Source organism: Pseudophryne corroboree, chromosome 7 (genome assembly GCF_028390025.1).
Source record: "Pseudophryne corroboree isolate aPseCor3 chromosome 7, aPseCor3.hap2, whole genome shotgun sequence".
NCBI lineage: Eukaryota > Metazoa > Chordata > Amphibia > Anura > Myobatrachidae > Pseudophryne > Pseudophryne corroboree.
The window spans coordinates 155,578,165-155,589,818 of record NC_086450.1 but is presented as its reverse complement, the minus strand read 5'-3'; the positions used below and the strand labels follow the sequence as shown (position 1 = coordinate 155,589,818).

Genomic DNA, 11,654 nt, shown 5'->3' with positions numbered 1-11,654 from the left:
AAACAATTCTTCTAGTAATATCTACAAGAAAAACCCTGACTAATATTCATCAATAAGTCGTAAATTACTGGATATTCGGGGGTGCTACTAGAGACAAATTAATTGGTACAGGAGAAGAGAGAAAAATATGTTGGATCTTGTGCGCCAACAAAGAGACATTCTTTTTCTCTCTTCTCCTGTGATCACTATAGCAATCCAATCACTGCGCATGCACACTGAGGCTCATATGCATGCACAGTAAGGAAACATCAACCGATCTGCGTACAGTAGCTGCCTTGCGACCGCATCTGAATCAGGCCCCTTATAAGCAAAAATGAGGACAATCATGTCTAAGGGTTGGCCTATGCCTACATAGACTGGACGCGGCAGTAACAATGCAGGCACCATGTTTTTGTATGTATGAGGCCTACAGCTGATGGCAGATACTTGTCCCGAAAATGGTCATGACACATCTGTGTTTTTGAAACTGCTCCCCATTTACACCTCCAAATGGTAATTTCCTGTCAAACACTTTCCCATGAAATCCTAATTGTGATCGCAGCAGCACCTTGTTTTCCGAAATTGCTAATTTGCGTGAACATCGGCCATAGCATACAAACATGAATTAGGCCCATGGTGTGACCATTGATGCAGGACCCCTACTGTACATGTGCAGTATAGGTCCGGTGCATGCACATCGGTACTTTGCGATATATGCTGCATATCCAATGGGATCTGAATTAGGCCCTTTGCGTATACAGCCAGCTCTACAGTCTTTGCAAAATGCACCTTTTTCCTATACACATTTTATATACGTGCTTTAGTCAAATTCTGTCCAGATCTAAATGACCCCTTCAAAAGGAAAGCATCTGCAATTTGGTACCAGGAAAAACTCTATAGGTTCATGCAGCTAAGTTCGAGTTTAGAGATCTGCATGGTAGTGTCACCAATTTGCGTCAGAGTAGGAGTAGAGGGACATACAAAGAGGCTGATTTCCCATTTAACTAATGTATTATTCCATTTCTCTAACTTATAAAGTGGATATCTAGACAGATCGGCCACCAATTGGTTAACATGGTTTCACACACTGCTCCATTTCCTAAGGGAAAACTCCTTTAGATATAAATCATGTATTTTGATTTAAAATAACTCTCCCTGAGCTAGGCTTCTTTTCTAGATTATATCTGTTGTAGTAAGACTGAGAAAAGGTTTGTGAGGCACAGTATATAGAGAAACTGTCTTGCTTGTCTTTATAAATCATGTTGCTGGCCAGATTCTGAGAGCATTGGGACAGTGTGGGTGTGAGCATTGGCGTGAGTGAAGTAAATATTGTTTATCTTAAGACTTATTGCTGGAAAGACACGTTGTTTATCTTAAGACTTTGTTTATCTTATGACGTATTGTTGGAAAGACACATTGTGGACAATATCTTGACTGCCTTCTCCCTTGTCGTAGGCACTGTGTCTTTGCAGACGCAGATTATCACTCATATACAAATCTTATAGCAGTCTTAGGCCTTCAGGCATTGTTATATTAATCATGTTTACTTTTACTTTGAGCTTTTTTTTCCAGAAATGTATTTCAATCCTCTTTATAACAATACACATTCTTAGATTTGCTCTGTATACATAAATAAGTACAGTATGTGGTCTCGTTTCATGTTATACTTGAGCCGTTTCCTCTTTGGTTCTCTGGATGACTCATACTCAGAGTAATGACTTGATCAGACTGGCCTCTGTTCATCAAGTATAAAACTCACTGGGTCTGGCCAACCTGTGGAAAATGAAATACAAAACAATGAACACAAACTGCAATTCACGCTGCTTTATTACATCTGATACCCCTGTTTTGTGGATAAATGATGGTATACTGTAATTATAGCTAGCATGCAGAAAACACATTTTCTTTTAGCTGGGTGAAATGTTTTGCATCTACGTATAAAGGTTTTGTGACTACAGTATACAGAATACTGTATATTGTAAATTGAATTGTTGCATTCGGCAGAATAAGCCACTTTAAAATATTAGTGGTTTCCCTTTTAAATGTTAATTTGGTGATGAGGTTGCGGACAGACATCATATCACAGTTTAGGGCATGGATTTTGCCAGGTATTATTAGTGATCCCTTCCAATCTTTCCTTATTTTACCAGCTTGAAAATCTCCCTCCCACCTCTTTTTGACTATTATTTCTGTTTCTCGTGGTGGTGGTGGTGGTGGTGGTGGTGGTGGTGGTGGTGGTGGTAAGAATGGCTGTTTAGATGAGTTTACTTTGGGGTCTATTTACTAAGCCTTAGAGAGAGAGACAATAGATGGAGATAAAGTGTCAGCCAATCAGCTCCTAACTGCCATTTTTCATACCCAGCCTGTAACATGACAGGAGCTGATTGGCTGGTAGTTTATCTCTGTCCACTTTATCTCTCTGCAAGGCTTATTACATAGACCCCTTAGTTGGGTACGCTCTCCTCAAACAATGATGAATGCTGATTGTCCCATTAAGGACAAGAGTTGCACTCCAATGACTGTGTTTGGAATGTATGACTGTCTTGTTTTAGTTGTCTGTTCTTGTTGTCCACCACCATACTAACTGCAATCACTTGAAAGAAAATGAATTGTCAAATAATATTTGACCAAATTTCAGACAATTCCTGTGTTTTATATCAGTAGATAAGTATGTTGTGTAAGTTTAAGGGGTATAACTGCACTAATATCTACAATTTAAAAGACATTATGTTTTATTGCATTTTTGCAATATTACTGTGACTTTAACTTACAATAAACTGTAAGGTTTGCGATTTTACTTTAAGAGGATCTATCACACAAAAAATGCATAGGCTGACAACAAAAATGCCTTTTCTTTCTTCATCTATAAAAATAAAGTATGTTATGGATTTCAAGCAATATACACAAACCAGTAATCACATACACAGCTATACTTTACTCTTTAAACATAGAAACATAGAATTTGGCAGCAGATAAGAACCACTTGGCCCATCTAGTCTGCCCCTTTTTGTTTTTCCATACTTTATTTACCTCAAACCCTATATGATCTTTATTTATTTGTAAAGAGATCCTTATGTCTATCCCATGCATGCTTAAATTACTCTACTGTCTTAGCCTACCACCTCTGATGGGAGGCTATTCCTCTTGTCCACTACCCTTTCTGTGAAATGGTGACACCAAATCCCTTTCCTCCTCAGTAGTTTCCATTATAGTGACTTTAATACTGTATTTAGCCATTGAATTTTTGAGATCCTAATGCATGATTTTGCATTTTTTTTAGCATTAAACTTGAATTGGCACACTCTTGACTATTCATCTAGTCTGCCTAGATCATCAAACATTTGTTTTACCCCTCCTGGGGTGTCTACCCTGTTTCATACCTTTGTGCCATCTGCAAAAGAGGCATATTTTCCTTCCAAGGTATAACCACCAATTGTGCGCTAGGTATCTTTGTTGTAAATATGTATGTATGTATATATATATGTATGTGTATGTATATATATATATATATATCTATATGTATGTGTATATATATGCACAAAAAAATGAGGCGGCACTTGGAGTCTGGTGAAAATGGTGAATGTTGTATTAACAAACGAGTTGACGTTTCGGGGACGTGCTCCCCTTCCTCAGAACAACCCCGAAACGTCAACTCGTTTGTTACTACAAAATTCACCATTTTCACCAGACTTCAAGTGCCGCCTCATTTTTTTGTGCATTGGTATTGTGGGGCAGCCCCCCGGGAGGAAGGCACAGGAGCAAGGTACTTGTTTGCCATTCTTGGAGTGCCGGAGGTTCTACGTGGGATATGTGTATATATATATATATATATATATATATACACACACAAAGACACAACTTGCTCCGTACTGGTATACAAGAAACTTGTGTAATATTAAAATATTTATAGTTACTGAAAAGATTATAAAACGCATGTATTTCACTTAAGTTTATCATAGCTGGTTAGAAATCAATTCAATTCTTAGGCAAATACGTCTTTAAATGTGTCTCAATCTCGGCTCCAAAATCCTGTATCAAAATAGAACTAAACAGAGAAACAATAGTATCCTTTTGCTGTCAGTTTGGGATACATGTAGCAAATTATATTGTGAATTGTCAACCTCAAAGATCCCTGCTGTACTCCACTGGTTAACATTCCCTCCCTTGAATGCACTCCATTTACTAGAACTTTCTATTTCCTATCCTGCAATCAAGATCTTACGCATTCAACCATCTTAGAATCCAACAAAGCTTATTTAACAGTCTGTAATGTGGGACAGTTTCAAAAGCCTTAGTAAAGTCTAGCTACTGTAAGCAACATCTCTGATCCCCCCCCTTCCCCCCACTCTGGTTTGTAAGTCTTGTCACCCAGTCAAGAAAGTCAATAAGATTTGTATGACATGATCTCACCCTTGTAAATCCATGCTGTTTGTGATCCAGTAATTTGCTGGATTTGAGATAATCTTCAACTCTTCCTTTAGATAAATTGTTTCTTGAAGTGCTGCTCACTGGTAGAATTAATACAGCATAAAAATAATAAAATTTCAATATTTATTCATGTAAAAAAATTATATGGCCATATCATATTAGGATAAGCATATGCATGCATCTTACAACACCGTTCACTGTTTAATTGCTATTTGCAATTTTTTAGTCGGTTAGTAGCTGCAACATCAGCAATCAATAGTCCAATCTCTCCAAACTGTTAATTGGTGACTTTAGTAATATTGGAAGTCTTTTTTAAGGTAATTAGTAATGCAATTCCAGCATAATAGATAATATTACTCAGTTGCTTCCATATGTTAGAACACAAGCGCCTTTTCTTAATATCTTACAGCTATTGTTACCATGATAAGCAGTGTGATTTTTCAGCTGTTCAGAATCTCCAGCCGTGTGAAACAACTGTATCCGGCCTTCTACCTCCCTGCTGCCAGGATTCCTCATTCCTTTAAAGAGTGTTTCCATCAATGGGGGTAATTCTGAGTTGATCGCAGCAGCAAGTTTATTAGCAGTTGGGCAAAACCATGTGCACTGCAGGGGTGCAGATATAACATTTGCAGAGAGAGTTAAATGTGGATGGGTTATTTTGTTTCTATGCAGGGTAAATACTGGCTGCTTTATTTTTACACTGCAATTTATATTTCAGTTTGAACATGTCCCGCCCAAATCTAATTCTCTCTGCACATGTTATATCTGCCTCCCCTGCAGTGCACATGGTTTTGCCAAACTGCTAACAAGTTTTCTGCTGCAATCAACTCGGAATTAGGCCCAATATCCTTACTACTGAAGTAAGGCTCACTGGTTAGTAGCTGTTTGCCTCTTCCTAGCTTCCACTTTTGTGCAGACAATTAGTATAGGGTAGAAGATGCTATGGGGCCTCGTAGCTGAGGTGACTCCTAAGGGCCACCAACTCCCAGCCACTGTGTAGCTGTCATCTGTGATTTTGGGCTCCTCCTCTCTTCTGTAATATCCACAGAACAGCTCAATAAGCTCCCTATATTGTGAATCTGAGATGTCCATGAGAGATTTGCTGTAAAATATATTAAATCTAAAGCATGGAGAAGTGGAGAGGTTTCCCGTATGAACTAATCAGCTTCTAGTTAGCATTTATCAAGAACATTATATAAAATGATAGGAAGAAGCTGATTGGTAGCTATAGAGAACTTTTTCTCTCTTTAGCGGGTTTGATACATCTCCCATTTGAAGACCATAAGGGCCATGCATATGAGCCAGTACTTTGGGTTTCCAGAATTATACAGTTTTCTCCTTGAAGGGGGAGTGAATTTTGGTGTTCCATTACTCCATGAGCAAGAAGTGAAGTGTGGAGCAATAGGAAGCAGAAGCACAGGAAATGGTCAGGGACTTGATGAGGTCTTAGAGTTAAGGAAAATAATGGTTTCTGTAGGGTTCTAACAATTAAATTAGATGAAATGGAGATATATCTACTTAAATACAAATTCACCAAATAAGATTCTAAACAGAACTCGGACACATCAATTCTATAAAGTTAAATCACAGGAGTCAGGGTCCTAGGCTTTAGAACATCCCCTACATATTGACTGTGTTTGTATTATATGTTGGTGTGTTTATTTTAAACAATGACTGTGTATTTTTGTTTTTGTTTTTGCGTGTTGATTTCTGCAGATTATTTTTAAAGATTAAATATTAGTATAAAGGGATTAGTCAAGGCTTTATTGAAATAATGTTAAATGTGTATACTAATGTCTCATCCTTAACTATCCGTACATTACGGTTTCATTTGTAATACATTTCAGATGCCTTTGGGAAATTTGCTGGATATGATTCTAAAATACAATATATAAATAATTGTTAGAAAAATAATAATTTCCCATGAAAGAAGTAAATATTGACAATGATATCCAAACAGCTGTCTGTGGCTTGAATGTTTATGGAAACAGTAATATGGAATTAGTTCTTGATTAGAATACAGTACTTGTTGAATTGTACTCTGGATCCAGGTAAATTATAATGAATTCCTAACGTAGGAATACAAAGTACAGGCTTGATTAAATTTGTAACATGGAGAGAAAACCAGTAATACCTCTTTCACACTTAGCTGAGACCCTGGGGTATTGCCAGGGCAAGCTAGAGCGAAATGATGTCCCAGATTTGTGTGAAAGGGTCTACCCAGGTCGTGCACCCAAGGTCAGCTATCCAGGTCATAAACAGGGTTATTCCCGGGTCTGACACAGGATTGCTGCAGTGTGAAAGGCATGACACGGGCCACACCTAAAAGGCTGGGGATTGGCAGGCTGAAGACTCTTGGAGATGACGTCATTTCCAAGCATCCTGTGTGAACAGCAAAGGCCTGGGAAAAACCCGGGATCCAGCGATGGTCTGAAAGAGATAGGGCTGTAACACACTGACCGCTTTCTCCCGGATGGAGAAACCGGCAGTCTCTCTCACACAGGACGGCTTTGAACCGTGTGTGATGCTGTGCGCATGCGCAGCATTAGACACAGCTTGGGAAAAAACCGTTGTGTGTGAAAGCTCCCCTTCACACACACGGTTTACTGGCTGCAAAGACGGCACGGCCCCAGCCCTGCAGCCGGACCTTCCAGTGGATAATTCCGGCTGCAACCTGGCAGCCGGGTCGGGGCCGTGCAGTGTGAAAGGACCTGTAGCCTCACACTGTTCATTACAATGCCGGCACGGGAAAAAGCCGTCCGGCTGTTTCCTGGCCGGCAAATGCCAGCTCGTGTGTTTTAGCCCTAAGTACATCTGAACTCCCAGCTGTGACCTGTGTGAAGTTTTCTGGATCGGAGTCCAGGTATCTGTCTGAAAGGAGTATTAATGTTTCCTTGCATATTCTTGGTTTAAACAGAACATTTTTTATTTGGTTTTCACATTTTGGTATAATTCAAATAATGGAGGCACCTTTTTTTATTAGGACCAAGGGATGTAGAGTTTTACAACATTCATTAGTTGTGGGTGGAACAATCACTGTCATCTCTTAATCTTCTTTCTGTGGAAGCATTGAAACTATGGAAAGCACTCTAGCAATAACTGAGTATTATGAGACTCTATAGCAGGGGTGGGGAACCTCGTCCCGCGGGCCGTACAAGGCCCGCGAAGCCGTTTGCTCCGGCCCACCCGCTTCTCCCAGTGAGACACGCCGCCGCTCAGTCCGGCGGCAGCGTGTCTCAGTTGTCAATGTCAGGACAGGGAGGAGAGCGCGGCAGCGGCGTGTAGAACTTGAAACCAGCCGCCGGTTTGTGAGCCAATCAGAGCTCGCGGACCGGCAGCCAATCAGGAGCCGCGGCTGCCGGTCCGCAAGCTCTGATTGGCTCTCGAACCGGCGGCTGGTTTCAAGTCCTACACGCCGCCGCCCAACATAGCCGCGCTCTCCTCCGTGTCCCGCCGAAAGGAGCGGTAAGTAGCACGGAAGGGGGGGGCACTGTGGGGGCATCTGTATACTTGGCACTGTGGGGGGCATCTGTATACCTGGCACTGTGGGGGCATTTGTATACCTGGCACTGTGGGGGGCATCTGTATACCTGGCACTGTGGGGGCATCTGTATAACTGGCACTGTGGGGGCATCTGTATACCTGGCACAGTGAGGGGCATTTGTATACCTGGCACTGAGGGGGCATCTGTATACCTGGCACTGTAGGGTCATCTGTATACCTGGCACTGTGGGGGCATCTGTATACCTGGCACTGTGGGGACATCTGTATACCTGGCACTGTGAGGGGCATTTGTATACCTGGCACTGTGGGGGGCATCTGTATACCTGGCACTGTGGGGGCATCTGTATACCTGGCACAGTGAGGGGCATTTGTATACCTGGCACTGAGGGGGCATCTGTATACCTGGCACTGTAGGGTCATCTGTATACCTGGCACTGTGGGGGCATCTGTATACCTGGCACTGTGGGGACATCTGTATACCTGGCACTGTGAGGGGCATTTGTATACCTGGCACTGTGAGGGGCATCTGTATACCCGGCACTGTGGGGGCATTTGTATACCTGGCACTGTGGGGGCATCTGTATACCTGGCACTGTGGGGACATCTGTATAACTGGCACTGTGAGGGGCATTTGTATACCTGGCACTGTAAGGGGCATTTGTATACCTGGCACTGTGAGGAGCATCTGTATACCTGGCACTGTGGGGGGGGGGGGCATCTGTATACCTGGCACTGTGGGGGCATCTGTATACCTGGCACTGTAGGGACATCTGTATACCTGGCACTGTGAGTGGCATTTGTACACCTGGCACTGTGAGGGGCATTTGTATACCTGGCACTGTGGGGGCATCTATATACCTGGCACTGTGGGGGGCATTTGTACACTTGGCACTGTGGGGGCATTTGTATACCTGGCACTGTGAGGGGCATTTGTATACCTGGCACTGTGGGGACATCTGTATAACTGGCACTGTGAGGGGCATTTGTATACCTGGCACTGTAAGGGGCATTTGTATACCTGGCACTGTGAGGGGCATCTGTATACCTGGCACTGTGGGGGGGGGGCATCTGTATACCTGGCACTGTGGGGGCATCTGTATACCTGGCACTGTAGGGACATCTGTATACCTGGCACTGTGAGGGGCATTTGTACACCTGGCACTGTGAGGGGCATTTGTATACTTGAGACTGTGGGGGCATTTGTATACCTGGCACTGTGAGGGTCATCTGTATACCTGGCACTGTGAGGGGCATCTGTATACCTGGCACTGTGGGGGCATCTGTATACCTGGCACTGTGAGGGGCATTTGTATACCTGGCACTGTGGGGGCATCTATATACCTGGCACTGTGGGGGGCATTTGTACACTTGGCACTGTGGGGGCATTTGTATACCTGGCACTGTGAGGGGCATTTGTATACCTGGCACTGTGGGGACATCTGTATAACTGGCACTGTGAGGGGCATTTGTATACCTGGCACTGTAAGGGGCATTTGTATACCTGGCACTGTGAGGGGCATCTGTATACCTGGCACTGTGGGGGGGGGGGCATCTGTATACCTGGCACTGTGGGGGCATCTGTATACCTGGCACTGTAGGGACATCTGTATACCTGGCACTGTGAGGGGCATTTGTACACCTGGCACTGTGAGGGGCATTTGTATACTTGAGACTGTGGGGGCATTTGTATACCTGGCACTGTGAGGGTCATCTGTATACCTGGCACTGTGAGGGGCATCTGTATACCTGGCACTGTGGGGGCATCTGTATACCTGGCACTGTGGGGGCATCTATATACCTGGCACTGTGGGGGGCATTTGTACACCTGGCACTGTGAGGGGCATTTGTATACTTGGCACTGTGGGGGCATTTGTATACCTGGCACTGTGAGGGGCATTTGTATACCTGGCACTGTGGGGGCATCTATATACCTGGCACTGTGAGGGGCATTTGTATACCTGGCACTGTGGGGGCAATTTTGGATCTGGCACTGCAATATTGGGGGAATATGTGTATCACGTCCCATTTTAACTGGCCACACCCATTTTTTTGGCGCGCGCCTCCGGCGTGCACACACAGTACCTTTATGGGGCAGACCTGCTGGGGGGAAGGGTAATTTTTTAAATTGAGAATTTTTGTATGGCCCCCGAAGGATTTTATAAATATCCAAATGGCCCTCGGTAGAAAAAAGGTTCCCCACCCCTGCTCTATAGAGATAGAAACAGTATATTTCACTTGCTGGATAGAGGCAGTGAGTGACACCATAGTAATTTACAGCACTTAGTATGTGGTAGGCCTGTGTCAGGTATTTAATTATTTGGTATCTATCCCAATAATCCCTTCTGCCACTTGGATGCTATTAATAACAGCATAGCAGAGAGAGTTAGATTTGGGTGGAGTGTGTTCAAACTGAAATCTAAAATGAAGTGTAAAAATAAAGCAGCCAGTATTTACTCTGCACAGACACAATGTAACCCACCCAAATCTAACGCTCTCTGCAAATGTTATATCTGCCCCCCCCCCCCCCCCTGCAATGCACATGGTTTTGCCCATTAGAGAAAGATTTTGCTTTTGCGATCAGGTCTGAATTAGGCCCAATATTATAGTGATTATACACAGGAAGAATGTGAGCAGCAACTACTATGCAGGGAGTGCCTGCTCACCGACAATATAATATATGGTAATGTTGGCACATTTACCTTGCCCAGGATTTAGAATAAGGAGCATCTGCACACACCATCTGATTGAAAGATAGCATGGTTTATTCTAGATCAAACATATAGTAGCATAATTTATTGTACCCAATGTGCTGTTTCAATCACCTCTTTGTGGTCATCCTCAGGGTTAAGACACAAAACACAAGCTTCTAGTTTACACTAACTAGCCTCAGCTGTCCAAGTGCACAGAGCTGTGTATGCTATGAAAACATTGGACCGGGGCTCCATACACTAGAACGATAATGCCCGATTTCAGCAGAATTTGGGCATTCGGGCAATATATTGGGTGAAATCTGGGATTTTCGTTTTGCTTTGCATCCGATCCGATGCGCGTTCCCGTGAGCATCGGATTGGATCACCCTAGATCCGACATATTACGAGTGCTGCACTCGTGATATGTCGGATCCCGCAGGAATGGCTGGGATAGTAAACGATACATCATATGCAAAAGGACCGCATACAATGTATCTTATACTATCCTGCCACCCGGGAGGCTGTCTGGAGGTTGAAGCATACTTGCCTACCTGACCCTCTCCATGAGGGAGAAGATGCTCTGTTCCTGGACTTTCCTGGTAATATATGATTGCCATCACCTGTGGTGAGCTAGTTAATTGATAAGAAAGGTGTTTCACCACAGGTGATGGCAATCATACATTACCAGGAAAGTCCAGGAACAGAGCATTTTCTCCCTCATGGAGAGGGTCAGGTAGGGTTGAAGGGAAATCTTATACGACATGACGTACCGTCATGTCGTATAAGTGTATGGGGCCCTTTAGGCCCAGTGGTAGGCTCAGTGATGTGTTCTAGAGTAAACAGTATTGTAGATAGATAACACAGCACAACAGCTGAGCTGTGCATCTCAGGAAATGTTCCACCATTCTAGCGGATTCGAAGAACAAAAAGTTAACTAATAAAAAACAAAACACCACCAACCGTGGTAAAGCATCATAAAAAATTAGCACCAACATAACACATCACATCACACTAAAGTGTAAAAATTATGAATAGATGATCTCTCTTTGATCA

General features: G+C 43.1%; 1 long non-coding RNA gene across 1 annotated transcript; it reads right to left on the bottom strand.

Moving 5' to 3' along the window:
• Positions 1–1,496: 1,496 nt before the first annotated feature.
• Positions 1,497–4,483, bottom strand: LOC134943473 (uncharacterized). Its single transcript, XR_010181558.1, has 2 exons — positions 4,390–4,483; positions 1,497–1,752 (listed from the first exon to the last, which is right to left on the bottom strand). It is a non-coding gene; the product is annotated as an uncharacterized LOC134943473 (long non-coding RNA).
• Between the last annotated feature and the right edge of the window lie 7,171 nt (positions 4,484–11,654).